This window comes from Artibeus jamaicensis, unplaced genomic scaffold (genome assembly GCF_021234435.1).
Source record: "Artibeus jamaicensis isolate MK-2021 breed Jamaican fruit bat unplaced genomic scaffold, CSHL_Jam_final contig_465, whole genome shotgun sequence".
NCBI classification, from domain to species: Eukaryota; Metazoa; Chordata; class Mammalia; order Chiroptera; family Phyllostomidae; genus Artibeus; species Artibeus jamaicensis.
The window spans coordinates 7802040-7826773 of NW_026521843.1; the positions used below are offsets into that span (position 1 = coordinate 7802040).

At 39.3% G+C, this 24734-nt stretch overlaps 1 protein-coding gene across 2 annotated transcripts in view; it reads left to right on the forward strand.

Moving 5' to 3' along the window:
• The first annotated feature begins 2572 nt into the window (after window positions 1-2572).
• The window catches only part of VSNL1 (visinin like 1), a 79563-nt gene continuing 57401 nt past the window's right edge, over window positions 2573-24734 (forward strand). Inside the window, exon 1 of one of the 2 annotated variants that reach the window (XM_037151703.2) lies at window positions 2573-2840. The gene's annotated coding sequence lies outside the window, so the exon portion shown is untranslated. The remainder of the gene's footprint in view (window positions 2841-24734) is intronic. The other variant, XM_037151702.2, reaches the window with a different exon arrangement.

A 24734-nucleotide genomic window follows, 5' to 3' on the forward strand; every position in this document is an offset into this window, starting at 1 on the left:
AATGTTATACAATAGCTGGAGATTAAAAATTAAGATTAAGATATCACATGACCCCAAACAACTCTTCAGTGCAAACAGAACAAACAAAACCTCCCCAACTGCCTCCCCCAATTCAGACAAAGCTGCTTTACCAAAGCAAACGCACCTAAATCAGATCTCCCTTATAACAGAATACAGTTTAAAAGCATCTGTGTTCATTTCTTCCTAAACACGAGTTCAAATTTATCTGAAACCGAACATTGCCACGAGAGACCTCTAGGGCGCAATAAACAGGTACAGCCCGCGGAGCAGAGAAATGGCATCATGACCCCTACAGTCAGTCGATGCAGATTGCAGTGCAGAGACTCTTTCCTCAAAGAAACCAGAGAGCTCAGCGCAAAATGCTTTAGTAGGAGAAATTGACAAAAGACGGGAAATTACTCTGAAACCTTGGAGGTCTCCACCGCCAACAAAAGCAATTCATCAGGACTGACTTTTGACCCAAGTTCTTGCAGAGAAACAGAATGAACCGTCCAGGCGAGCCCCGCTGCGCAGTGCGCAATGCGGCCGGGGAGCTCAGGGCTGGCGCTGCCACACTCAAAACGTGCTCGGCTGCCGCAGAGCTCTGGGCCGCGCGCCTTGTTACCCGTGACTCCGCGAGACTCCGCGCTCCGGGTTTCCGAGGTCACCAGCACCGCGCGGGAGAGCCTGGCCAGGAAGGGAACCTGGGCGAGCTGTGTCTTGGGTCCCTAGAGCGTTCTCCCCCTCTGTGCAACCTTCCCGAGGCGTCTGGCCCGAGGAAATGCGTGCCTGGGCTCTGCGCCGGCCAGGTTGGCATTTTGCAAGAGGCCACCGCTTCACCTCGGGAGGCACTCACCTAGCTGGAGCTTTCAACTGCCATAGACTCACGAAGCAGTGATTCTCCTGGTCTTCGCTTAAGTAACTGTAAATTCTTCCAAGCAGGGCACTCCAGCTTGCAGCCAGGAGCACCTCTCTCCTGGTAGTGATGGTTTGTCAGTCTGGAGCAGTGATTCTCAACCAATGTGCCTCAAGAATTTTTAAAACGTGCAGTACCTGACTATTTTGTCAGGGGTACTGACTTTTTTTTTTTAATTTGTCAAATTTAAAACAAAAACAACACAGCCAACACAACAACCTGGTGTAAATGAATCAAAATTATGCCTGTTTTTTTCTCAGATTGGCAAAAAAATATATTTGTTTAGTATGCTGAAGAATTTTAGTAATTAGTTTATTCGTGTTGTGAAGTGAAAAAGGTTGAAAATCGCTGGGCTAGAGCCCATTTGCCATAGTAGATGCTCTTGGTGTCCTCAGAGTGGAAAGGTTAATTTAGCAATTTTCCCGGAGGTGAAGAGGTGTGTGAAGGCTCTTGGCAAATTGGAAAGCTCTGTTTAAGGAAAATGGGCATCTTTGATCTTCACTGTGTCTCTAGAACTTCCCTCCCTTTAAAATAGAATGTAAATCTAGTTTTTGTTCACAGGAGGGCTTTTGTTCACTGTGTTACCTCCAAAGCATAGAACAGTGCCTAACAGTATGTAGGTGGTCAGTGAGTAACTTTTGAATGAATGAAAGTACAAACACATACACTTCAGGAAGATGGTCAGATTGGATATGTATTCAAATTCTTTTTGCTTTTCCGGGTAGGAAATTGACCAAACATTTACTGGGCACTACTCTTTGCCAAGTCTTCTAGGCTTTGGCAGGCCACAGGGGAGCAGAGGAGGGCTGGCAACTAGCATTGGTCAAGGACAAAAAAAGTTGGGGGCAACTTATAAGATCACTTAGTTCAAGCCCTGCACCCTGGATTCCAAGGATGATTAATTCATCCCCTCTCCTTTCCGCTCTCCACCACCCGCACCCCCCACTCAGTCTCACTAAAAGCGTATTCAATAGCATTTATTAAGTGCACACAGGGAGCACTTATTAAACATTTGTTGATGGTTAGCATGATTTGCTCCAGGGCAAGTCAAAGACCCAGCTCCCTCCAAAGCACATTTCTCCATAGCCAGGCCTGGACCATCCCGGGCACTGGGGGACTACTACAGGGCCTGGCTCCCAGTACTCCCAGCAGAAGACCCTGGGATACAATGGCCCCTGCCAAATGCCCACGGTCAGGGTTCCTTCACAGGAGCCCAGGTGATGGACTCAGCTTGCTGGGAACGTTTCCTTCAGAGAAAGGGATTTCTGCAGTTTTGTCCTCCACCTGCAGCCTGACAAAAGCTGGGCTGGGGGCCCTCTAGGGCAGAGAGCGGCGGGAAAAGCTGGATCCATGTGCCCCATCGCTGGCCTCTGCCTTCACCACCAGCCTGAGCACCCGCAGGCATAGTGAGTCCACGTCGCCTGTCCTCGTGCTCTCCAGGTGCGGCAGCTCTGGTAGCCAGGCTATCTTCTCCCATCTACTTTCCTCTTGAGTTTCTGCTAAAATCTGGAGACCTGGAATTCACCGGTGGAAACTCCGAGCCCCTCCAACTGAGCATGCGCCAATGCCAGGCTGCTTTTGGTCACTCGCTCTAGAGTTAGCGGGAGGGGCGGGGGAGGCACAGCGGGAGGGGTGCCTGGCGAGGTGGCAGCTGGCGCGCCTGCGCACCCAGCTCCAGCGACCCCAGGTTTTCTATGGGATTCCCAGTCTGCAGCAGAGACTTACCCGAGCGTGTTGCGGCTGCCGCTGGGTTTGGAAGGCGCGATCCAAGAGGGATTTAAGCAACCTAGAGCGCCAGAGGATAAAAAAGAGCGTGAAAGAACCACGCACAGAGACGGCTTAACCGTTTGCCCGAATTAAATATATATAAAGAACTGTTGAGTGTTGTCATTTTCGTTAGGTGGCCGTGCACAGCGCTATAACTGTAAGTAGAAAAAACAATATTCGTTGCATTCTGCGTGTGTAGTGCAGCCAATTGTCTGGGAGATGCCTTGGTTATTGTCACATACTTTGCTTTGCATATAGATGCGTCTGCATGCATGGTGACAGTTGCTTGGTTAATACTGGCCGTCTGAATGTGCTGTTAGTCCATGGGGGACTTTTGGGAATAATGGGGTGGGGGGGAGGGGGGGTGTTTACATACGGTATGTTTGGGGTGGGAGGGAGTTGTCTTCGGCTAGATTTAAGAAAGGTGAAACAGAGGTGATTTTGCAGTTCAAGCCTATAAATAGGAGGATTTCCTTACAGATATTTAAAACTAATCGACCGATTGTGAAGTTTTCCAGTTGCGGATAAAACTACCGAGCGTGTTGCAGTCAAGTAGCAACCTGTCATTCGTAGGGTTGGTGCAGCGTTTTTCTCACCGTGGAATAGCCGTGAAGGTGTTTGCTAAGTGGACCTGAGTGGACGAGATAGTGTGGAGCACAGGGTTGGTTTCCAAGAGGGATGTTAGTGTTTAGAACCACGCATCTTGAGGCAAAATAAGCACATTTCTCTCAGTATTTAAAAACGAGGGGATAATGTTTCCTTTTTGATTTTCTGTCACGATGGTGAGTGGGCAGAAAAGGGACAGATGTTCCACCGCACAGTCAGCCGTCTATTTTGAACAGAGTCTGAGACACAGAGCGGCTGAATGGGGAATCGGATCCAAACTAGTAACCTGCCTCTGCACCCCGCGTTCGCGTTCCGGAATACGGGGTTGGGAAATGTGCACCCAGACGTGTTACATCTAGTAGTGTTTCTTTAAAGGAGGAAAGGTCGTTGTGTAGTGTGTGTGTGTGTGCGCGCGCGCGTGTGTTTTTGAGATAGATTGCTCCTTCCCAGAAACGGGAGAAGGGTCTTTGCAAGGTCAACCCCCCTGTGGAAATGTGAGGTGCTGGTGAATGGGGGGAGGGGGGAGGCTGCCAGAGGAAACGGTGATGCTCCGTGCAAGTGCTCATCACAGCATTGCACGTCTCAGTGCCCGGTGAGATGCAAAAGTAGGAATCCATTTTTCTAGAGTTGCCCTCCTGTCCATATTTTGGAGACTAAAATGAAATGGAAATGCAGTGGGTGTAGAATACAAGTATATACTATCTGTGTTCCACATCCCACTTTAAGACAAAGACGAGCAAGGGAGATGTAGTTCTACTTATTATATTATTACTATTATTATTATTATTTTAATTTAAATTTTTTCAGGTTAAGTCAAATTAAAAAGGAAACTCTTATGAAAACACATTTTATCTCCACTACCATCAAAAGTGCCTACATGTGTGAGTGGTGGTGGTGTGTGTGTGTGGGGGGATTCTGCATTACTGAACATGTTCCCCATGAGTGCACACACATTAGGCTTGGGTGTTTAATAACCCCAGAAAATGCTGCACTGATGCAGGTTGGCAGAACGGAATGAGGCAGGCAGACAAGGAAGGAAGGAGCATGGCCAGTGTGTGCTGGATTGCCACAGAAAAGGGCAGATCCAATTTCTGGGATGAAATGAAATAAAATTTTCCCGAAATAGGGCAGCTCATTATAGGGCTCTTTGCCCTTTGGCCAGTCCAACTATTTAGAACCTACTCAAAGGAATTTATCATTTATTTAAATGGGTGAAATTTTAAATAGAAAATTTGAGAATATTTTCTCCTTGAAAAATCAAAGTATAAATTATACTGCCTTCTCTGTTCTTCCCTTCCTTAGTCAGGGCAAAAGGAGCAATCATTTGTCACAGTTGAGCCATATTCCTTGTCTTCACTGAGAGTTGAATCAGCTCCATGAGTAGTGCAGGTGCGCACTGCACTGATAATGGGTGGGGGAAGGAGAAGGGGGAGTCTGGAATTAAAATTCACAGACATTTGGTCTCAGATACCCTGGTTCACAGGCTGACAGTTATAGAGGGTCACATCTGGCCCAGACCTTCAAAAGCATCTAGTCCAAATGAGGAACTGAGTTCCAGAGCCATGAGCAAGGGCAAAGTCAATTAACTTCTAGTTTGTGAAATAAACAATTAGAAAGTAATGTTGAATGGAAATGGACCCTTCTCTTGGCACTTTTAGCATCCTCAGTGACATTGCTGGATTCTTGAAATACATAATTCTTTGCTCCCAAAACATCTTTTGAGAGGATCCCAAGGGTTCTCTTTCACACCACAGCACTTCTCTGACTCTCCTTACTTGTAGGGCCTCTTTATTTCTTTTCCATTGCCCCTCACCTCTAACAGGCCCACCTGTTACATGTTTAATCTGGCCTTCCTGGCCTCTTCTGTACCTTAGTTAATTTCTCCAGAATTTCGCAGTGTTTTGAAACAGCAGGGAAACCAGTCTGATCTTCAGCTCCTGTCTGAGGACTGCCCAGCCCCATCTCTATCCCCTCCCTGCTATGTTCCCAGCACGGTACAGGGAACCCACCTTCAGAGAACCTGCAGGCCTCATGCCCATTCTTCTTCCTTCTTGCCTCCTCCTGAACTGCTGCAGCTACAGGCGCTGGGACATGGTGGAGTGAGGAAGCTGCAGTGTAAACACACTGTGGGCTCTGCCAGCTCTCCTCTGCCTCCTAGAAGGCAGAATCCAAATCCAAGGTGCCTGTCTCTGGCCTTCCTGGAAATCTTCCAGATGAAGCCACCTTCAGAGAAGAGGAGGGGTGGGGGGACAAGAAGATTGAGAGAAGAATGCTTGACTGGCTCAACCTGACCAGACCCTGTAGAGGCCAGCAGTGCAGCTTTTAAAAACCTTTAGAGCTTGCAAAGGGCTTGTGGGGATCTTCTCTTACAGCCCTATTCTCTGTCTTGCTGGAGAGGGATTGCAACACAGACAATAATACCTGCCTGAGTGACCTTTCTCTTTGCTCCTTTTCTTCTCCCTTTCCTTCACTTGCTTTCTCTATTTTTCCCTTTCTTCTGTAAAAATTTTCTGAGTGTCTATGTAAGAAAGCTCCAGACATTTTTAAAGTAACCCAGGTCTTCCTGTTCCTTCTCCAAAAATGTAATCTCTCAGACACTGAGAAAGATAATCCAAACCAACCACAAATGTCCCCTTGAGGGAAATGCCAGGAATTCTTACCTTAAAAAGCTGAGGCATTAGAGGAGCTACAGGAAGACAGAGTCTGAGCATCTGTCTCATTTGAGAGAGTGACTAAATACCCTTGGAAGATGTTGAGGAAGCAAGGCGATGAGTTTCTCAACAGGTTCACCATTTAACAAGTTAATTTAACCCCTCCCCTCATGGCAAAACTTTACTCAATTGGGAAGAGCTCTCTCTCTTGCGTAGTCTGTTCCTGAACTGCTCTTGCATCACATGTCACTTGGTCTTGCTATCCCATTCTGAAAATAAGCATTCTAGGATTATTCTGAACACCAGATCACCTCTACAGACAGCAGAGACTTGTAGCTGTTAAGTGCCCAGCTTTGATTTGCTAGGCTATGGATCTCATTCTGCAACAGGCTAACTTGATTAGAAATGCTGTCCTAGGGAAGCTATAGGCTTTCTGTTTGGGTTGCAAATGGCTATGGATTCCAAACACTGCTGAGAAGCTCTGTGGGGAGTTTCACAGAATGACAGTATAACATTAAGATCAAATACATGGTTTCTTAATTCACAAGGGCAATATATTAATTGTCACTCTAAAGGCCTTTTTCTTTGTATTGAGTGATTTCTATATTCCTAAGACTAGTGATTATTTAGGAAGATAGGAAGGTTCTTTTTTAGAAGGAATCACATTCAGTTAATCTGAGATTGAAATTAACAATGTCCATTTTAGTTGTATGTAGTAGATATAAATATATTACATTTGCTAAAGTATCAAATGATATAAAATAAATTAATAAATGATTAATATTTCTATTAACCCAGTGATTAATACACATAACTAATAGAGTATGTGAGCCAGAAGAGATCCACGTAAATTACTGAGACTATCCTTCTAATATATAAAAAAATAACATTAAGGAGTGTTTTTATCTTAAAGATATATCTACCATATGAGAACATAGTCCACAAGAGCTGAGATTTCAATGACCTTTTTCATATTTCCACAATATCTGTACAATCGCTTTTATAGTAGATACACTATAATATTTGTCAACTAAATATTTGTTCTAACAAGAATCAGTTGTATGCAACTTGTTAATTACATCAAGAAATTAAAAAGCATGTGAGCAATGAACATTGCTATAAATATCTTTTTTACTAAAAAGAAGAGCTAGACTAAAGATTATTTTATAATTTATTTTCAGTAAAGATATAAAGCACTATGTTAATACCTTTAAGAGTGCTTTTTTAAACCACTTACATGAACATCCTCCTTGTAATCTCTTACTAGGTAAAACTATAAATTATTTTTACCTATTCTTTAGAGTCATTACTAATAATTCAAAGAGGCAATGTAAACCTAGACTGTGGTAGCTATGTGTACCACTCTTTGAGATGATGGGTCTCCTGAGCTATGGAATTATTTTAAGATGATCACAATGTGAAGGGATCAACCATAACACTACGTTTCTCATTTATGGTTGGTTTCTAAAGATAACTTATGTTCTCTCAAGTGAATCAAAATAGTTTGAGTTGCTCACAGCTTGATTCACTGAGAAGTTCACAAATGGGGTGCTTTAGGAACTACTTAATGAATGAAACAGAAATGGAATAGCAAATTACTGAAGAATCCTCAAAGAGGTTTGACACTTTAATAATAAGGTACCTGTGAATACATTAAAGAGATGTTCTATACCCTGATCAGCTAACTTAAAGCATGAAAGGAAGATGATTTGTTATGACTCTTAGACTTGCTCTGTATTTCTCAACTGCCTTCCTTCACTGCAGTTCTAACACAGATGACCTGCTGTGTAGCCACCAATTTTTTATTTCTTAGAAGACAATGTGCTGTATTTCTGTTTGTTGCATTATTTTCAGGTGAACAATCTATTTTCTTTTGTTCTAACTTACAGTTAGGACTTAGAGTGCTCTCTCATACACCAGTGCCTTCAAGCTCAATATGTCTAACAATAATTGCTGGACTTTTTGTAGAAAGTGGGTCTCTCTTAATTAACAAAGACTTCATTTTTGTGGAGTATTGCTCATAAAAGGCAATATACTCACCAATCAGTTAAATTTGCCTACAATTATTATAGATCTGTAGAATGAATCCTATTTTTTTATTCTTGCTTCTATAGGGACTTCCTGAATAGAAATTTGTCACTTTAAGGGTACTTTTTTCTCCTTTCTTTGAATTGTATTTATTATCTCTTAAACTCTGATAGTCTATGAACTTTTGAGGTGCTTAATGTAAATAGATTTTTTGCAAGTCATTAGCATGTTAAATGTGCTTTGGAGGCTAGATGAATTTTTTCTAATTCAAACAACTAGACCTAAATATTTATGCTGTTTCATATTTCAGAATGTTTATAGCAGATGAAGTTTTCTTAAAATAGTAGACTTTGGTTCTATAGGAATTTCTGGTAGTTTATATTTTGCATTGGTTTTATTAATTTATGATTAGTGTGCTAATTGCTGACTTCTTGAAATATAATCTTAAATTATCAGTGACATGTCCCATTGGAGGTCTATTAAGCATTATCAATAAAGTTGACATGCTTATTAACATAATATTTTCTTTTTAACATATCAAATAATGCTGCACAAGTCTGACTCAATTAGCAACTTCAGTTTGTTGGAATTCTTTGACATTTGATTCTATGAGTTAATGGAAGTGTATCAATTTTGTTTATTGCAGAAGTTCAAGTGTTTTTAAAATGTAGACATAAGGTGCTTAGTGCTTGCTTTCTTGGCCATATGGGAAATTTTATGAAAACTGAAAAAGACTGCAAAATAAGGTTAATTTTTTGATAAAATTGTTAATTTTCTTTTAAATGTTTCTAAAGGTAGTCTTTCCTCATAGTGACATGAAAACTGTCAATTTAATCTTTTCTTATTTTTAGTGTGTGAATGGGAAAATTCCTCAGCCCTTACCAGTGTTTCAGCTGGCTCAAAAGAAATGAGAATAAATGTAAACAAGAGTTTTCAAGCTAGATATACTTAGATAGAAATCCCCAGTCCCAGTTTATTAGTTCTGTGACCTTGAATAAGTCATTCAGCCTCTCAGCCTTGGTTTCCATTTAAAATAGTAGTTCACAGGATTCTTGAACAGAAAATAGAAGCTATGTACGTAAAGAATATAATGCCTCATTATTAAAAGTGTAAAATAAATTATAGTTACTATCATTCCTTTCATGAGAAATCAATGATTCATAAACCACTTTAGTCTCTGAACAGTAGTAATCCTGTTCCTGATGGAACCTCTGAATAACGAATTGAGCTATTAAGAGCACTGAACAGTTAACAGTGATTAACCTGCAAAACAAATGACTGTTGCATAAATGCGCCAAGCATTGTGTAGTCACTGTGGAATCAATACTAAATAAGATACAGTCCCTAATGAGGAAGACAGAGAAACACATTTCAGTAAGTCAAGGGAAGTAAAAAAATTGATACAGAAACACAAAGGAGAGAATTTCTAGAATACCTACACTGAGTCCTCACACTTCCCATTTTTCTCATTCTTTATTTAAATGAATCCCCTTTCCATCACACCTTTTCTTACCATCATTATTCTGCCATATAAATTGTGCAAAACAGAATATGGAACTAAGAGGACATTTTTATGTTTGTTTCCTTATTAAATATATTTTTATTTTAAGATCATCTATCAATTATTTTTTTAAATTGTGTGGCCCTTGTGCCCCACCCACACCTCCAGTAGATTGCTGAACTTTAATAAAAAGCATTTTAAGATCACAGCCTTTTGGTGTCAATAGTATGCTCCAATACTTCTATCCTTTAATACCTCCCCCAAAAGGGATTGCTATCTGGTAGTCTCCCCCACCTCCTCGTATTATTCCAACTAATTTTATGACAAATTTTTCAATGTGTATCTGTGGGAGGACTCTTCTGTGATCTAGTCTTTCATCACAATAAGGAAAATAACCCTCTTTCCTACTGCACTGGAAACCTGTTTCCAGCCCTTCTATACTCACACACACTCACAGTCCAAATACACACACTCACAGTCCAAATGGCCTTGTTGTCCTTATCTCTTCTAAGAGCCTTTTAGCTTCTCCTAAGCTTTTTCTCCCTTGTCCTCCTATTTCCTGCCTCATTTACTAGGGAATTTCAAGTGTGTTTCTCATCTGTGGTTAACAAGGAACATCCTCTCTCCCTTTGGAGGCTGTAAAAGTTGCACCTAAATTCTGAAGTTCTTTTGTACAGTAGAAGTCTTGGGTGATTCACAGAACTGGGTAGGACTTTTGGTTGTTATTAATTTGGAGAGCTTATTTTCTCACTTGTGAAATGGGGATAACATATTCACCTTATGGAATGTTGAAGACCTTATGTAAAAATACCACCTAAAGGAGCATAGTGGGTAGTAAATTGTTCTTCCTCCCACCCCAGATCCCCACCATTCTTCCTGCCCATCTTCTTCAGTCTGCACTTCATCATTTCTCCTAGCCTCATGTTCTAAGTATTCTGCTCTTTCCAAGTATATTTGCCCTAATCTTCTGGTAGTTAAATAATAGCTAATACACACACCTCCCAGGTAGCATGGTAAGTGTGGTGTTAGAAAAGGTATACTAACTGAATCAATGCCCTAGCTCAGACCAGTGTCCCTGCATCTGTTTGGGAAAGCTCTTCCATTTATTTAAGACAGGTCTCCTACTAAAGTCCTCAAAGCTCCTAATGTCTAACATCCAATTGATGCACAGTCCTTCCCTACTCCAGTGATTTATAAATAATCTCTGGGGACCTCTTCCAGCCTGTATTTGTCTTCTGACCTTTGTCTTCTCTCTGCTTTACCTTTTCCTCGGAGGTGCCTGTGACACCTTCCAATGACACTCTTACTTCACTTCTTTGTGGACCTAGCACTATCATTTATATACCTTTTGTCCATGATACAAATGTCAATGAAATAACACCGAATAACTGGCACAAAGGGAGCACTTGGTGTTGCACACAATCCAAATGGAAGGACATGCCCAGTTCAGGGTTTCATTTGTTGAGTGTTTGCAGGAGTGTGCACATGGGCAGAGCAGAGAATGGATCTCAAAGCGGGGGTAAGGGACAGATGCACATACACACTGATACACACGCACATATATGCATATATGATATGTACACAGTGCGTTCAGTGGGCTGGCATAGATTGTTTTATGTGTTTAAGCAAAATCTCTGAGAGCAAAGAGCTTCCTAACAAATCAGTGCTTATGAGGCAGCATTAAAAAGAAGACCTATTGAAAGTTTTCTCATTCTAGATGAAGTGGCTGAGTTGAAAGAGAGGCTAGTTTCAATTTGGTGGTAAGGACACTTTAGACTTTTTTTTTAAGAAATATTTCCAAGGCATTCATAGTTATTTCCCCTCAAAGAGTTTTGTAGAAACATTTTTGAGGGAACTAGTACTTCCTCAATCCCATTCTTAGATATTCCCTGCACACTTTTATATTAATTATAAATCTGAGTGGTCCGGTTGTAAAGACCCCAGTGTCTATCTCACTTTGCTTAACCTTATTTCTCCAATGTTTGTTCAGGGAACTTATGTTAAAAAACAGGTGTTACCATCTCATAGCTACTTTAGACAGACAAATCCTGAACTACATGCATATAATGGGAAGTGTGTAAAACAAGGAGTCATTATATGTGTTTTAGGCATCACACCTGTGCTGTAATCATCACAAGTGTGAAGTCCCAGAAAAAATTACTTACATTTTCTGAATTTTGATTCCCTTGTGTGAAAATAAAGATGAGATTACCAATCTTTTCTAGTTAGCAGTCATGAAATTGAGATGACATTGAATATATTCTATGGGTTATATAGTTCTATGTGATGGTAAGAAATGTATTATTATCACTCAACTTTAGAATCTTAGTTTATTTTTGATAAAAGATATAATTTAAGAATCAAAGTACCTGTCTTGTGCAAATTATTGCATCAAAGTTATATCTGCTTCTCCACTGCTTGGTTCAAAATTGAGCTGAGGAAGAGGAGGTTGAATTGTAGATAAGTGGAAATTTATGTTTAAATTAGACTGAACTTTAAAAAATTTTTTTAAAGATTTTATTAATTTTTAAACAGAGGGGTAGGGAGGGGGAAAGAGAGAAACATCGATGAGTGGTTTCCTCTCACATGCCCCAACTGAGGACCTGGTCCATAATCCAGGCATGTGCCCTGACTGGGAATCGGATTGGCAACCCTTTGGTTTGCAGGCCTGAGCTCAATCCACTGAGCTACACCACCCAGCACCTAGACTGAACTTTGTACTGCCTAGAAACAACCACTTTTCTGATACCTGAAAGTAATTTGAAAAAACATAAATCAGCCCAATAAATCATCCTGGGATGGAAAAGGAAAACACAGTAGAGAATGCCTGAGGCAATGATGAAAAGAATAAAGGTAAACAGCAGACCCGTTCAATGAACTGGTTATAGAAAGAGCTGTACAAAATGCCATATGATTTGTCCATAAAACAAGAGGTCTGGGCAAAGGAGAAACTGGAGAAGGATGATACTCTTCCAGAGAGGTGCTCTGTAGGCAGCCATGTACACAGAAATTTTGGCTGTTAGCCAATATCCAATTCATATGAATATTGGAAGTTATTTCTAGGCTGATTCATGAGAGCAAGGAAATGAAAACAGAGATCATTTATTTTCTATAATAATCACTAGCAGTGTTGTAGAAAACTTGGAATATGTAGAACACGATGGTGGACATTTACACACAGTGCTTCATTGAGTCCACATTACAGTTCTACAAGGTAAGTGTCTACAAGTTATGCTTCATTTTATGACTAAGTACCTGTGTCTCAGAAAGTAATTTATACAGGGTCACGCTGCTACTAAGTGAAAAGGTGTTATTTAAACCCAGGATTCTCTCTGCCAGTCTACACAGGCTTAATAAAAAAAACTAAACAAAACAAAACTTTTTAAATACTATGGAAAGCATACACATTTGAAGAGAATAATGTAATGAGCTTTCATTTACCCATCACCCAGCTTTAACTATTATTAAGGTCACTTTTCTCCCCCCTCCAGTAGGTTAGTTTGAACAAATTAAGACATTATATTATTTCATTTATGAATTTAAGTATATATCTATAAGGACTCTTTAAAATATGCCCACAATACTGTTAACACACCAAAAAAATTATCTTCACATATGTAGTCAGTGTTCGAATCTTGTAAAAATTATAGTAGTTTATCTGAATCAGGATCCAAATAAGATCCTATACATTCTGGTTGTCTAATAGACAGCAGCCTGCTTTGCATAAGACATTTATACAAGCCCTGCTTCTCTCTGGAGAAACGTGGTATAGAAAAAAGAGACATGGCTTCAGAGATGAACATAGCTACTTTGACAGTTATTTAACTTTTGTAAAATGGAAATTATATCCCTGAGATTAGTTGCAAGGATTAACAGCATAATGTCTATGACAGTGCTTAGCACAGTCTCTGGCATGTATAAGGCTTTCAGTGAATGTTAATTTCCCTTCCTAAAAAAAAATTAAAAAGAAAAACAATGGAATAATAGGCCAAGAAGCTTGAGGAAACTTCTTGGAGTGCTTTTGGCTGCTGACCCCTTGAGATCCCTCCCATTTTGTTTCTGGATGGAAATTTGACCACAACTGTGCAAAGTGGCTAACGGCTAATAGCTCTGAATCCTCCCCACTGCATGTTTATAGCTCTGTATGGTTTCCCACATGAGAGGGAAACAAATTTGTGACTTTGAAATGATCTCAAAATCAGAAAAATGACAGTGTTGTAGAATTTTTAAATTTCATGTCAATTAAAAATAATACTAAAATGTATGATATGTTAGTAGAGGTTAATATGTTGCAGAGGTCATAATTAAAAAATGATTAAACAGAGGCAATTAATCAGATTCAAATTTGAATTTGTTTTTTGTTCAGATGAACTTGGGCAAGTCATTTCACTCCTTGTTTCTCAGTTTCTCAGGGTATAAAATAGAAGTTCTTCATAAAATAATCAAAAGATTAAACATCAGCAACATGGGAAAATGATAATAAAACTGGACTATAAATCAGAACCAAATGAATTCTGACTCCATCACTTAATGGCAGTGTGGCCTTAGGCAAATAATTTAATCTTTCTGAGCTTCAGTGTTCCCATTTATTAAGCGTAAATTTAACCTGTCTCACTAAATTGTTGTAAAAACTATGGATACTACATATGAAGAGCCTAACAGAACCTTAGTATTTAACTGACAATTTTTAACAATGAAGTAGTATTTGCTGTTCTTAACGAGCTTTTAATTTAAATTGAGAAATTAAATGAATTAATAATCAAGAAGTATACAGTTGAGTATAGCTGGCGTGTTAACTCCTGTTTGGGGTACATATAAAACCCCAAGTGTGAAGCTAATGTATACTTTTTCTAGAACATAAATGTTTGAATTGAGAACATTGTGTTTATAAAGGCTCATAGCAGAATGACAGTAACATAATGTTCTTGTACTTTGTGTGCCTGCTTATTTAGTAAATATAAAGTGAACAGCTTCTTCTATGCTACGTGAGAACAATTAAAGTGCCAACCAGAGTACTCAGATTTTTGTAATAGGTCTATAAGTTTATACATCTGTGAATGAAAACTTGCAGGGCATTGTTATAATAGAAGAAAGGCTAAAAATTCATACAGCATTCCAGTCAGCTTCTCTAGGTTATAGCTACTGGTTCCTATGGTAGATAACCAAGAATCATGGCACAGCTCTGAATCTGGAGCCAGTTTGGACACCACCAATTGCTGACTGGGTGATTGGGTTTATCTCATTAAAACAGTACAAATATTCCAGTTTTGTGGTTGTCTAGGAGTAGATATGAGCAGAATATTTATTTTTTCATTAGGTGAAGGAGACAGAGATTACTCTTATCTTTCAGAAGACTTTGTATCTAGTTTTACAAACTCATTTGACAAAACCCTAAGAACCAGAACTAAAGAAGGCTGCTGTTGGAATTCTAAGAAATTCATCTAACAATACTCACTCCTTCAAGTCTCTACTCACACAAAAGCTCTTAAACAGCTTGATGAAGAGCTGGGAATTTGCTCTTCTTAAGTGCTTAGAATACCTCCTTCTGAGTAAAAAGAATAATGCCTGCTCATTGTAGAAAATTTGGAAAGAAGAACATAGAAAAAAAGAATAAAATCACCTATGATCTGTTATTTATTGACTAAATTTTCCTCCTTTGCAAATATTGTTCCTAATAGAGATTACTCATTTCTTTAAAACTTATATCCTACTTTCTTTGTTCCTTAGTATGACCCTTGCAATTAAGACTCTTCACAAATGTCATTTTAAGATATTATATCCCATTACATATATGGACAAGGTTTACCTCACTGTTCTTTTATTATATATTTTAACTTTCTAAATTCCACTGAAGGGGACATCTTTGTGCACATTACTCACTACCATTTTAAGAGTAGCCTGGACAATGTCCTTGGCATAAATTTCTAGGCATCATGAGTAGAATGAGTAGTTCCTTCGAACCTAAGCTGGCTGCTTAGTGACAGAGGGTGGGATTCTAGAAAACAGTAGACATTCTAGAAAACAGAAAACGGAAAACAGTACAGGAGTCATAACATATAGTACTTGGTCTAAACCAAGTACTAATTTGTCTAAACTACTTAGTAATTTTTCAGGGCCGACTTTATAAGCAGATGGCTGCATTCCTTTTGGAAGCTCTAAAAACTCTCTTCTGATCAAAACCTATCTGCAATTGCCTGAAATCCCATCACTTCTGTCACTTTGTTTTGGAACAGGAAGTCGGGAAGACAGCCAGATCTAGGCTGAGATCCCAGAACGCTGGTTTATACAGTTTTAATGGCATGTTTTGCTTTCATTATCATTACTCCTACTACTCCTACAACCACTATCATCATCATCCTCTTCATATCATTTCCAGTAGTATCTTCCTAATTGGCCTGCAAATTCCTAGAAAGCAGACCCAGGGCATTATTCATCTTTGGATCTGTCATAGATCTAAAAGAAGTGGGCCAGGTGGTAAGTGACTGTTAACATCATGGTATTTTGACCCAGCAGAACGTTGTCTAATATCTTTGTCTTTTAAAACATGGCATCCAGCACACTGGCCAATACAAATACATCCATGGTCCTGTGTGATTCAAGGTCCATGAATTCAACATTTCTGGTCCAAAGAATAGAAACTCTTAGATCCTGACTCGCTTTCATTTGCTCTCATTTTCAGGTTAGTTTTTAAAAGATTTCTGTACCATGTGCAGGCCGTGTCCCTGTGCCAGTGAAGACCCAGCACTTACAGTTATTACAAGAACCATAGTTATTAAATTGCACGGTCATATATGAGTATAGCCTAATAAAACAAGTCAAATTCTAAAATAATGTCAAGTCATCACTTCTTAAATCCATTACAGCATGAGAAGTGATTGGCTGGCAGGCATGGAACCAGAAGGAAAATTACACCTGCAGTGTCACAGCCCTGAAGTCAAACCCCAACATTACCACTCACTGGTTGTGCGGCTAAAATTTCTTTGCCTAAAAATGGAAACTGTTAGGTCTACCTTGCATGGTCCTTGCAAAGATTAACTAAGGTTAGGAATCAGGCATACTTAGGACAGAGCTAGGGAAAGAGTGAATGTACAATACCCTATGGTTATCAGTATTATTGATTACAGGGATATGTGACTAACTAAGACCCTTAGGTCCTTTCATGGCTTAAATATAAACAAAGAGCCCTGGCTGGAGTGGCTTAGTGGGTTGAGTGTGAGCCATGAAGAAGGTTGTGGGCCAGGTCCCCAGTGGGACCATGTTTCTCTGGCACGTTGATGTTTCCCTCCCTTTTGTTCTCCCTCTCCTCCCTCGCTCTAAAAAGTAAATTTAAAAAATCTTATATATATTCAAAGCTCTTAGACTGGACTTCTATTTAATTGATCAGTGCATTCCCAGAGCCAAGTCCAGTGTATAGCATACCATAGATGCTTTATAAATATGCATTGAATAAACAAAAGAAAACCAAAGAGATGGAATAGGAAGATGGGAATTTCTGGCCACATGAGGAGATATTTCAGGGGCAAAAGACCCTTACATCTGCCTGGATTTCCTCATGTAAGTAATTTCTACTTTTGACAGATATTTACACCTTATGATGTTCAGGTATTCCAAAAACTGCCCACAATTAACTAATCAAAGAAGAAAAAAGAGAAAGAGGCTATTTGAGGTGTGTAATGTTTGTAAGCGCTCATGGCATCTTCCTGTGCTAAGACGCTACGGGTGCTTTGTTTTGCATACCTATATCTCGCTCATCTTTATAATTATTTTAATGAAGAAATTGACACTGCTAACTGGGATTGAGTAATCTCCCTAAAGTCATAAAATTTGTAAGTAAAAGCTCTAAGATCAAATGCAGATCTGTGCTCCTTCTACTTACTGCACCTTTTTATTTTTATATTCATGATATTGCTTTCATATGTGGTATTATATATCTCATCAATTCACTCATTCTTTTAACAAACAGCTATTAAACATCTATCATTTGTCTAGTACTAGATATATAGGGTGAACTAAAACAGCCATAATCCCTGCCTTCATAGAAATCATAGTCTAGTTAGAGAAATAGATATTAAACAAATAATCATGATATAGCATAAAATTATAAATAGGATTAAGTACCATAGAAGAAACTTATACTATGCTACAAGAAAAGGTTAATAAGAGAGATCTATTTTGAGCTGTTTGAAATAATAGATAAATCATTAGAAGAGTGACATTTGAGCATACTTGAATGGTGAAAAGTCAGCCTTGAAAAATCTTGGGAGAAAAGAATTCTAAGGAGAAAGGAAAACTAATGCAAACCAGCTAACATGAGAATCAACTTGATCCATTAAAAGAGAAAGCCACAAAGTGAGTATGGCTGCAGCACAGGAAGTGAGATATACTGACAGAAAGTAAAGCTGGAGAGGTCCTCTCAAAGTGTGCTCTTTGAACAATCAGTTATATGATCTCCCTATTGAGAGTTAAGTAGGGGCCAGAATATTTGGATATAGCTATCAAATGAATAAAAACTTCAGAAACTATCTAGCAAGTGAATTCCTTCTTCATTGGTGGCCCTTCTTCTTTTAATCTGAATTGGAAACAAAATGTTTTTATTTTGCATTGGTCTGATGCATGCGTAGGAAAAGTGAGATATGTAGGTAAGTCTGGTTGCTCACAGAAAACAACCTGTGGAGAGGTTTTTAGATTTAGATCTGAAAAAGTCCCCTAGTCATACGTAGTAACTGGAGCAGCCCAAGATACTTGTGCCAAACTGATCAATTAACACTAAGAAAGAGAGGAAAAATAAGGAAGAGGAGGAGAGCTTTCATTTTATACCATGCAATATTCAAGGTTTAATATTCTTCTATATTATCTTTTGTCTTCACATTTACTTTAAGATGAGGAAATGAAATCTAAGACAGGTTTTAATAGCCTGATTGAGGTCATACAGAGAGTGAGAATTAACTCTGGAATTTGAATCTAACTTCTTTAACCTTTTCCATTAGGTTATCCCGACCACCCTCAAGTTTTTCAGCTTAGTCCATTATTCCTCAATCCCCCAATATGCCATGCTCTTTTGTACCCCATTGTGTCTGTAATTTCTGCCCAAGTGTCCTTATTCATCTATTGCAGAAGGTTGCTTCTCATATGAAGCTTTCCTTAATTCCTACAAATGTAGTTGATTGTTTCCTCTACCTTTCCATACAGCTGTACAGATCTGTGTTGCGAAGTTTTATTCATTCATCCAGCCATTTATTCATCTATTCAACTGTTAATTATTGGACATAAAACAGTGAACAGGACAGACATAGTACCCACTGTCATGGAACTTATGGCTGCAGAGGATTAATTAGCCAAGATGTCAGTGTCTTTAAGAAATGTCTTTATCAAATCTCCTTTATCTCACTTGTTCATTAGTTTGTCCATTCAATAAGTGCCTACTGTGCTAACAGAGACCTGATAAAATACTGAGACTCTTTCAAAACTGAAAATTTAGTGTTAATGTGAGTCTAGAAGTATGAGGTATGAATAGCAACAGATAAAACTGAAAACTGGAAAATGCACAGGCAAGGTCATGTGGCTCCTATGAAAGAATTTAGACCTTTTATTCAGGCCACAGGAAGACTAATCAGATAGTTGTAGTTCTTGGGGGGAAAAAGGATAAAAGAATCCCTGAGGTAAGGTAGAATCAATGAGATAGATGGCAGAAGACAAATGCTATGGTTAGACATGATGAAATTTCTGACTAATTGGAATCAGAGAACAAGAAATGGAGAAGTATATGTTAACTCCTAAATTTCTGACTTGGGCTTGTAAATTCATCACTCTTCCCCAAATTACTGGACCCAAATTACTTAGGTGAAGATAAGCCCAAAATATCTTCTATTGCTTTATGCTTTTCTAGGAAGTGAAGGAGTCTATTTCTTCTGCTCCCTTCCTGGTTGTTTGTGTTGATGGCCTGTGGATAAAAACTGCCTTGGAAGAAAGCACTGGACTTGAAATCAGGAGATGATTTCAAGAATATTCATCTCTAGATCTAGAGATGCACGCTACATGCCTAGAAAAACCTTGTGTCTTCTGTAGGCCTTCATTTCTCATCTAGAAAAGGAAAGCACTGACCTAAACTAAGATCTATTTATTTACTTTTTATTGATTTTTAAGGAAGAAGAGATTAAAACAACTGACTTAATTTTTGCAGTAAATAGTTGTAATTACAATGAATATTCAATGTTGTGTGTCTCCTTTTTTCCACTTAGAATGTCATAAGTAATTTGCCATTTTTTCCACATAGTACTCACAATTTTATATTCCATTGAGTTAATGTGCCATATTTTACTATGCAATTCTGTAATGGGGAATGGTTATTTATAGTTCTGGAATGTTGACCATTATTAAATGAAGCTGCACTAAATAGATCTTTTTGTATAACTTTTTTCTCTCAGATCACTTCTTTAATATAGCTTCCCCCAGTATCAAAAGTGTTGATATTTAATGGTTCTTGATTTCTGTATTTTCTAGTGGGCTATACCAACATACAATTTTTAGTGATTTATTATTTGTAGGATTGAACTTAGCCATTGTTATTCCATCTTTTGTTCATATTTTTGTGCAGCTTTCTATAATATCCTCTTCCCATTTACTTTTAAGCATCTTTAATAGTTAAAAGATATTTACACTGCATAGCTCCTCATTTACTTATATGCTTTTTTTCTGGCATTTTTAGACTCCCTAAACTTTGAATTTTTATGTAGTTATATCAATCAATCTTATCTTTTATAGTTTCTGCCACTGCTTTTAATGTTTAGAAAGTCTAACAACCTTAATAAGTAGGTTGAACATGTTTTTCTAGTTTTGTTTATTATTTGTGTTTACTCTGGGATGAATTATCTATTCATACCCTGATCATTCATCTCTTGATTCTAATGGTTTCCTTAATAATTGTATTTTTTTATATTTTAAGCTATGTGTATACATACACAATAGCTATTTACATTTGACGATCATACTTTCAGTTTATAATTGTTCTTTTTACTTAATTTTTATATTAAACTGTTCTAATGTGTCTTTTAAATTATGGTATGTAATATAATTCTTACTTTATTCATCAAATTGATTTCAAGTGATGATGATATTACTTGCAAAGTTATATTTCCTTTTCCTCTTGTTCTGAAAAATTTCCTTGATCATATGTTAAGTCATTATGTATAGCTGGATCTATTCCTAGACTCCTTGTTCCTTTATGCTGATCTATAAGTCTATTTTTGTGCCAGTAAATCTTTCACTTATTTAAGGAGAGCTCAAGTTTCCTCTCCTGAGTCTTTGCTCCTCTTGGCTTAAAGTTCTCAGTTCCTTCAACTGCTGCTTTTGTTGAGCTTAGCACCCAAGCTCCTCCCCCTATTGCTAGTGATCAGAAGTTAGCATTTGTGAGATAATTGACCAAGCTGTGGAGTATTCTTTGGTTGCCTTCCTTGGGTAAAGAAATGCATAGATCAGGGTAGCACCCAGTGAGAAGGAGAAGGATGAACCCTCACATTAACATAACAGTTTTTGTCCTGGAAAATACTTTCTTTTTCCTTGTCTCCTTTAATAAGGCAGAATAGCTATGAGTAAGTAAGAGAACTTCCAGGGTTCAAATCCTAACTCTACTATTTTCTTGCCATGTGACCTTGAGCAAGTGTCTTCAAGTCTCTAAACTTTACTTTCCTTGACTGTAAAATGAAGACATACTGGTATTTACTTCATAAAATTATTATAAGGATGGAGTATATAATTCATAAACATATAGTAAGTACTTGATATTACTGCTAAAATAGCATTTATATGCATTTAGTATTTCATTTAACATTTTGAGGTGGTTATTAACACGTACAATTTAAAGCTGAATAAACGGGGTAAGAAAGATTGAGTGACTTTCCCAAAGCCATGATCTCACAGAAGTGCAAGAGTTGGAATCTCACCTCATCTCACTCCCAGGCCCCTGCTCCTTCCTGTAGATGACATTTCTGCACAGCATGATGTACAGTTCTTATGCCTGGTCCTGCAGGTTCTGCAATGGTTACATAGGTGCAGCTGTAAAAATCTTAGGTGAAGATAAGTAGAAGGCTCAAATATATGGTTGTCTCAAGATTTCCTTTTGGTTTCACTACGGAAATGTGTTATATTAATGGGAAGGAGAAAGATGGTTTTATTTTAATCTGCAAATTAGCTGACAAGGGAACATATCCATTCAAACTAAGTATTACTCAACATACTGCTCCATGAGGCAGTGACACAGACCCAGAAGCATTTGTTATCCCCACAGGGTGGCAGAGGAAGCAACACTTCCTCTTGTTCAGCACGTTACCTCGTGCTCTCAGAAGGCCCATGGATGTGAGGGAGGTGGGTGGAGGATGCCACCTTAGCAGCCAGTGCGCACCACTGCCAAATCAAACAGAACCGGAAGGTCTAATTTTAGCCCTGTCAGCCTTGGCATTGTCCCCTCGGCCAAGATATTTTTCATGCACCACAATGAAGTGCTTTGTTCCAGCCTTGTTGGATACTTCACAAAGGCCCAGCAAGGACAGGGTGGCAGTAATTCAGAGCTAGAAACACATCAAAGACAGGAACCTCCCTGGAGAGGGTCAGCACTCCTCTGCAACCTTTGGTAAATGTGTCCTTTCTACCCACTCACGTCCCTCCCAAAGATCCAAGAAGGGACATGTGGTTGACTTTTCTTCCTCCAGCTTCTTCTTTGTGAACCTCCTGTTAGCTGCTCATCAACAGGTGTCTTTGCTCCTTCATGCCCGGTGTTTGCAATTTACTTCCTCTCTTCATCCCTGCCTAACAAAACCCACTTCTTTTCATATCTGAGCCTTGTTTTCTTGCCTAAAATGTCCTGAAAACTGCACTCGGTTAAGAGGTACAAACAATTTTACAATTTACAGACTGCCTCCATTGTTTGTTCCCTACAATAACCTGGTAAATTAGGTGAGGTGGCAAGTTTCATAAAACTTTTGAAGATGAGAAACCTGAAGCTCAAAGAGGAAGTTGACTTTTTCTAAGGTCACACAGGAAAATGCTGGCAAAGTTAGGACTGAAACCCAGCTTGATATTTTAGGGAAAGGTGTCCCAAGAACCTATCAAAGCGAAGAAAATCCACACTGGCCATTTAGGAGGGCCCTGGGAAACTGTTCTGGGCTTATCAGCTGGCTTCATGGCTCACGATTCTAGGTTGAAGACCTAGAGTGGGGGCCCTTACCTTCAAGTAAATCAACATTTCCTTATTTTCTAAAAAGAGAGCAGAGAAGGTTGATCTGCAGACACATCCAGAGATACTACTCTTGACAAAGAAGAAACTATATTTTCTATCTACCCTTCTAGGTTTTTGGCTAAGCCCCACCCCTTCTCATAATAAAAGACAGATTAACAGGAGGAAAACAAGCAGAAATTTAATAATACATATATATTTCCTGGGTACATGAGAGATACCCAGGAAAACTGAGTAACTCTTCAAAATGGCCCAAGTCACTACCTTAAATACCATCTCCAGTAAAGACAAAAGAAGACATTGGTTGGGAAGAAAGCCAGTTATGGGAGGCTATCAGGCAAAGCACAGCAGTCAAGGTCAAGATTGTTATGCAGATTTAAGTCAGCTGCCTTCTCCATTAGTAAGAGTTTCTAGAGATTTAGTTATCTCCCTCTTCCTGGTACAAAGAGGGAGGCAGCCTTACAGAGTTTTCTTTATAAATGTGTCTTTCAGAAGGCTAACTTCAACTGTTTTCAGGGATTCTTCTATGCCTGCTGTTTCTTAAAAATAATCAGCCTAAAATAATCCTCATGACAAAGAAGCATATTTTGGAGGAGGAAATTATGATGACAGGGACCACATCGTAATTCACTGATTGAACAACACTTCCTGGGCACCTCTTCAGAGGTAGGCTCAAAACTGGGTGCTCAGGCAAACCTGACGATCACTCTGACCTTGAGAAAGTCCGGGTCTGGTGAGGTATCACATTTGTCATAGGGTGACCACCATGGCACAGGGTGTGGTGACAGCAATGTGTACAAGAGTCAGGGTGCAAAAAAGGAAATCGCTAAAGATGAGTTGCCTCATCTATGTCTGGAATATGGATTGGAGTTTATAGGAAGTCTAGAGGAGAGCTAATGGGACAGCTGGTGCACAACCAAAAAGCTTTGAAATGATACAGCAAGTTGGAGCGTTGTGTGGGAGCAGGGGGAGGCATGAGACTAAAAAGGTCCTGGGTGCAGGGGCACAGAGCAGGCCCAGATGAACCTCTTGAAAATGCTGAGGACTGGATTCAGTAGGACAATGGAAGGCCACTGGAAGGGTTAAGCAGAGCAGTGACATGATTAGATTTTATGCTTTAGAAAGGTCATTTTGGCTACAATGTGGCAGATGGGTGTTAGGAAGGCAAAACTGTCAATGGGGAAATAAGTTAGGAGATGATTATGGCCTGGTCTAAGGTAGGGGCAACAGAGAGTGGGTGGAATTTGAGAGAGTCAAGAAGTGCAATCTAAAGACTACTTAGCTTGATGATTGATTAGATACAGGAATGTAAAGGGAAGGACAGAGTCTTGTATAACCTCAGGCTCTGGATGAGTCCCTGGTGGTAGGGCCTTTTACGCACAGAATAGCACAGGAAGATAACAAGTTGGATCTGATAAGGTTATAGGATACAGAGGTGGGCATTGCTGGCAAGCAGGTAAAGAGATTATCTAGTATTCAGGAAAGGCCCTCACTAAAGATAGATTTGAGAACCACATTTACCTTTGTATTGTAATACATGATAATATTGAGTAAAAGTTTGTTGAATAAGTTTAGTATCATGCTTTTTTTCCAAATAGAACATTTTACTTTTATAAAGCCACCTTTACATGAGGGTTTCAAAGTTCTCTGTATTTAAGACCCGCCCACAGGAATTTAAGTGTTTGTTTTAGATTACTGTACAGATAGCGATTTAGAAACTTGGTGAGTGCAAATGGCTCTCAGAGCCTGAGTCAGGAGACTTAGGTGACTCTGCCATTAATGGTAGACAGTTGGACAGGTCGTTCACCCCCCAGGATATCTAGGTCCTCACTCCGAGAGCACGGAGAAGACACATACCGCTGATGCTCAAGGCTGCTCCTCGCCCTGTGACTGGGGATGTGTAGGTGACGTGGGCGCTCCTGGTCTGCACTTCTCTCTCGCTGCTCCCTGCTGCTCTGAGATAAGGGCCATGGTCCTTCCCCACTGTGACTTGGCAGCACAACCTAGAACGCAATCTGTTGGACAGAAGGCTATGAT